Below are 6,066 nucleotides of genomic sequence, written 5' to 3'. Positions count from 1 at the left end.
AGATACTAGATTATAATAATCATGATTATTAATGTTATTTTTGTCACAAGATTTACCCTTTAAACAAGGTTCACATTCTGAGCTTTCGGATTCAGAGAGATAAGAATCATTATCCATAATCTTCACCTCATTATCAGAGATGGAACTAGATTCTTCAAATTCCTCATCAGAAACTAGAAGAAGTTTGTATAAATTGTCTTTTATTTCATTATCAATATCAAGACTGAGTTTAATAAACTTGATACAAAGTGGGCCGATAAACCTGATTTAGAACCTTATAAAAAGTCAGACCACTAGTTTATCCATATTGGCCTGGTTTAGGTGGCTTTTAAACCACTAACCTTAGAAGATTTACCTGAGAGCTTTATAGCAACCCTATGAGATAGAAGAAATTTGGATTGAAAAAAATCAATCATGGGTGTCATAAAATCAAGTCTGGCTCATGGACCAGTTTATGTTGATGTTTATCCAAATTTAACACTGTCTTTTCACTGATGATAATTTATTAGATGCCTTAACATTAAATAGAGAGAGAGAGAGAGAGAGAGAGAGAGAGAGAGAGAGAGAGAGATTGGATTTGGTGATTTTGGTTCTTATGGTGAGTTAGGGGAATATCAGCCACTAGATTATTTTAGAGATGAGTGGTCAAGATCAAATCTTACATGTCATATAAAACCATTGTCATTTACTTATTTTCTCTTTTTTCTAATGTTACTTTTTTTTTTACTTTAATTTTTTTTTCTCTTTTTTCTACCTCGTGTTATTATGCTTTTTTTACCACTTTGATTTTTGTTTTCTCTTATGTTTTTCTTTAAATTACTCATTATGTTACCTTTTTTTCTTTTTCTTTTTGTACCGGATTTTTTTTTACTTGAATTTTTTTTACTCTTATTTTTTTTTACCTCGTGTTATTATGCTATTATTGTGTTTTTTTTACCTGGATTTTTTTTACGACTTTGATTTTTTTCTCTCTTTTTTTTTACCACATGTTATTGTGCTGTTATTGTTATTCCGCTGTTATTGTGATGTTATTCTGCTGTTACTTTGATTTTTTTAACGACTTTGATTTTTTTTCTCCTTTTTTTTACCATATGTTATTGTGCTGTTATTGTTATTCCGTTGTTATTGTGATGTTATTCTGCTGTTACTGTGAATCTTTTTACGACTTTAATATTTTTTTCTTTTTTTTTACCACGTGTTATTGTGCTGTTATTCTACTATTATCCTGGTGTTATTGTGATGTTATTTCGGTGCCACTTTGATTTTTTTTACGACTTTGATTTTTTTTTCTTTTTTTTTTACCACATGTTATTGTGCTATTATTTTACTATTATTCTGCTGTTATTGTGATGTTATTCCGGTGTCACTTTGATTTTTTTTTACGACTTTGTTTTTTTCTTTTTTTTTTACCACGTATTATTGTGCTGTTATTCTACTGTTATTCTGCTGTTATTATGATGTTATTCCGATGTCACTTTGATTTTTTTACTCCTTTTTTTACCGCATGTTATTGTGTTGTTATTCTGGTGTTATTGTAATGTTATTCCTACGCAATAAATGACCATTCAGTCCAAGAAATCAACTCAAAGTGAAATATATTTAAGCATCGTAAAGCACGTGTAGAGACAAAGCAAGAACATGACTGAATTTACTCACAATCCACATATCACTAATTCACTACTTAAATCAAAATTAAGATTAAAGGAACATATCATATACTTCGGTAATAAAACCAAAGGTTCGATGAAGACGACGACATCAAAGGTGCTGTTGTTGAAGCCGCCACCATAACTGACCTAATCGGTGACGATGATGGTGGATGCTCGGACAATGCCGAATCGGATGACGCCTCATGACAGAGGCTGATGCTAAAGCAAATTCGAGCACTACAGTAGCAAAAAGAAAACACCCAAAGATGGTTTTATGATAATAGATGAACATAGCAAACTCATACGATATTGTAGCAAAAAAACACATCCAAGAAGTCCTTAAATCAAGCCAAAATATTTCATTTGGTCAGTGGAGGAAATAAGATGATGGTAGTTGGACATCATAGACGGTATGTCACGAACAATGTCCATAATCTGGGCAGTTAGAGGGTAGGTAGTGAAATCAAACACTTTTTTCGCTTCAACCTGACAATCTGCCATTACAGCTAATCCAAAAGAGCCAGTCTCGTCCTCAATAGATCGACAGTTGACCACATCAATGACATAACAGTAACACTCACCTTCACAAACATAATAGTAACACTCACCTTCATTGTCAAATTGTCAAATTCACGATTTCGAATTTTAGTTATTCGTTTGTATTGAATTCGTATAAAAATGATGGATGCTGCTTTCCACGATCTACAACTTGCTTGATTATTGTGTTTGATTTTCAAGGGTTTTAGCGGTAATTTTCAATTGATTTCTGGAGCTGCTGTGAATCGAAGAAGGACGAGGGGAGTTGATTGGGGATCGTCTGTGTGGAGGGATGGCCGCCGGAGTTGTGAAGGGAGGTGGATGAAGGTGAAAATTTCGATGAAGTGTTGGTGTTGTCTTTGGTTGAGGACGCCATTGTTGAAGTCTGGAAGTTTTTTTGGGGATTGTTTGACGGGGAGTAATAAATATAATACTCTGTATAAGAGAGCAGCAAAGGAGGGAAGACGCGTGTCTTTGTTTTGTTTTTAGATTGAATCTCAGCCGTGTATTTCTACTAATCCAATGGTCTAAATCACAAACTCACAACTCACCGTAAGAACCAAACTCACGAGATCCCGCCTCTCTCTCTCTCTCTCTCTCTCTCTCTCTCTATATATATATATATATATATATATATATATAGAATTAGGATCACATGAGTCCACCTTATCTTTTTTAGTCCCGTAAGTCCACTTATGTATCACACGTTGTACACAAAAATATCACGTTCTTTTTTTTTAAAAATAAAAAAAATTAATTTTTTTAAAAAAAAAAAATCTAAGTTGTGATATTGTTTAGTATAACTTGGTATATTGTATCTGAGTATGTGAATCCAGTAAAAGAGTATCACGAGTTATACAAAACAATATCACACCTTACAATAAACAATATCGCCGGTTGTACAAACAATATCACGGGTTATATTATACAATATCACACTACTGAACCTAAAATATGCCAAACTACTTGTCTAAAACTAGCACGCTATATCATTTTACAGCGGTACAATGGAAATTTGTGAGCATCTTAAATAATTTTGATAAATTTACAGTAATTTTTCAGCATAAAATATCATTTGAGATCTAAATAACCACCATAATAAGAATGATCAAATAAAATGCAGCCAAGGGGGTAAGGCTCTTCGAAGTGATGTGAAGCAATGTCTATTCCTCCGCCTCTCCGGGATAGGATGGAAGTCATAGAGCTGCCCGAATATACACCTGAAGAGAAGCTCAACATTTCTATGAAGCATCTTGTACCAAGAGTCCTAGACCAATATGGACTGAGCTCCGAATTCCTTCAGATTCCCGAGGTACTTGTCTGGTATTTGTTTAGCTTAGCTTGTGGGTGCTTGGTTTTTCTGTTGTCGGTCTCATATTGTTTTTGTCCTGTAGTTATTGTCTTTTTGTATATGTGCACCACCCTTTTAGTGTGCTTTGTATTGTTGATTCATTCCATTACTCAATTAAAGTAAAAATAATTTGTAATCAATTTTCCAATGGATAAAGACAGTTGTAGTTATCTTATCTCATTCACAGTAGGCCTTATATTATAATGGTTCTTGGATAGTTGATGTCTATGATGACCACATTGATGAAAGCTGGAGGTGGTGGGATAAATGAAGAAACTTCTTTAAATAGTCCTTACAAATACGTAGTTCAACTTTATCTGATAATATGTACTTCAGTTCTTCAGCTTCTTCTAGTGTAAGGTGAATAAGCTTCAGAATGCTGGGATTCATGTGCCTGCAGACCTTAGGGCGAATTCACTACAACAAAACAGCTCATTAGCAACCAACACAGTTGGTCGCTAAACCCCTATATTTGGTCGCAAAATGAGTTTAGCGACCAACTTGCGACTATTTTCAGGTGGTTGCTGTAGGCTCAGTCGCAAAATGAGGTTAGTCTCAAAAATAGTCGCTGATTAGCATCTGAATTTTATTAGTCGCAAATTAGCTACCAATATCAGTTGTTGCAATTTAGTAACCACAATTAATTTGGATGCAAATTAGCTACAGTTATTTGGTCGCAAAGTTGGTCGCTAACTGTATTTGGAATTTAAAAAAAAAAATGCTCCCAGCTTAATCTCATTAAGCTGAAATTAGTCAAATACTTTGAATAACTACATGCTCCGTATATGAAATCCTTATTGTACAAAAATACATATTTGTAGAACAAAATAAGCAAGGTTGTTGGAGTAACCAGAAACCTATTATTCCTTTTCAAATACAAGGCAACTATACATGTTACAATTTCACAATTTAAATCTAGTTTGATGAAGATCCCCCAACTCTTTTTGCAAAATAAGATCCCCAACTTTAGTTCTATGCATTATCAATGAACTACTAGGCACCATCATCAATGTATAAACATCCAGAACATACCTGCAAAAGGAAATCATATGATGAAAATATTATAAGATCCAAATGAAGTTTAACCAGACAAATCAACAAAAAACCCAGATTTTCTAGCTAATAGCATCAACACAATTTTAAAGGATTTGTTACAATAATACGGAGTAATAATACGAGATCTATCAATTATTGTTCCTAAAACGCAAAAGTCATGAAAACGATTAACATTGATTTGGTGTAAAGAAATCAAATATATGTACCAAAATTGCTGAAAATCAAACCCAATATTTTATAATCAACGAATATAATGAGAAAAAATTTCGACATAATAGCAATAACATCTGAATTTGCAAAAATCAAACCTTTTGAATGACCACCCCAGAATTAATGTAATATATGCAAGATCCTCTTGTGACTTGTATGATACCAAGATGTTTAAATGATAGCGATAATATTTAACAAGCCAAGGTGTTGTAAAAGAAAGAGGTTGAAATTTACATGGTGAAAGAAAGATGGAAAAGAAAAAAAAAAAAGGAAGTGAACGGCTAGGCTAGAGCAAAGATGAAAGAATAGAAACCCTAGAATGAATTGATTTTAATATAAAATAGCAAGATGTTTTAATGCTAATTTGCAACTAAAATTTGCAACCAAATTCAATATAGTCGCTGATTCGCAACCAAATTTCAATTAGTTGCTAATTAGCAACTAATTTATGAATAGTTGCAACGGTTGGTCGCTAAATGTCTTTTTTCTTGTAGTGATTGTTTGCCTAATGAGGGAAAAGTGTTCGGAGTTTGTCAAATAAAATCAGTAAAAGAAAAAAGTGATATTCTTGTGTATAATGTGTGATATATAAGTGGACTCATGGGACTCAAAAATATAGGTGAACTCACCGGATCTTGCCTCTACATAGGATCTATTGAGTCTAGCTTCTTAGGTGAGTCCGTCCTACCAATCTACATCGTTAGATCAAGTGCATCTAACCGCTGATAATTCACGCGTATAATTAAAGACAGCTTTGTATTTTAAACCGGATATAAAAACCAATTTCTTTGTTCCATGTTCATAAATTCTTATTTAACTTTCTCTCTCATCTGTTGGCTCCTCATGCTCTCCCAAATTCGCATCATCTGCGACGGCAAGGAATTTGATAGTGTATCGTCACCTGTGTATGCGATCGAAATTCTTCTTTTAATCTTAGATGCAGGTTTACTATTATTTCCTCATCTTTTGATCTTTCTAAATCAATGCAATTAGGTTAGATTTATTTTTAAATTAATGAAGGTTTTACATGTTCTTCTTTAACATCTTTATATGTTATCATTATGTTAATTAATCGTCAAAATCATTTATTCGTTGATCTTACGATTTATTAGGTAGTGATCTCAATTTTTTTTAATTAGGTTTTTCTTGTTTGATGCCTCAATCGCTTATGCCAAGGTATTTTAGAAATTCATTATATTGTGTACCACTGATCAATTTATTTTGTTATTCTTTACAATGTGTTTTTTTTGGATCATCATACTA

The 6,066-nt window shown here is 32.9% G+C and overlaps 1 long non-coding RNA gene across 1 annotated transcript; it reads right to left on the bottom strand.

Annotated features, from left to right (window-relative positions):
- Window positions 1-4,242: 4,242 nt before the first annotated feature.
- LOC141627387 (uncharacterized) lies at window positions 4,243-5,806 on the bottom strand. The gene is made up of 2 exons (XR_012536958.1): window positions 4,902-5,806; window positions 4,243-4,569 (listed from the first exon to the last, which is right to left on the bottom strand). It is a non-coding gene; the product is annotated as an uncharacterized LOC141627387 (long non-coding RNA).
- Between the last annotated feature and the right edge of the window lie 260 nt (window positions 5,807-6,066).

This window comes from Silene latifolia, chromosome Y (assembly GCF_048544455.1).
Source record: "Silene latifolia isolate original U9 population chromosome Y, ASM4854445v1, whole genome shotgun sequence".
Taxonomy (NCBI): domain Eukaryota; kingdom Viridiplantae; phylum Streptophyta; class Magnoliopsida; order Caryophyllales; family Caryophyllaceae; genus Silene; species Silene latifolia.
The sequence above is the reverse complement of the archived record's forward strand: the minus strand, read 5'-3'. Positions and strand labels throughout refer to the sequence as shown.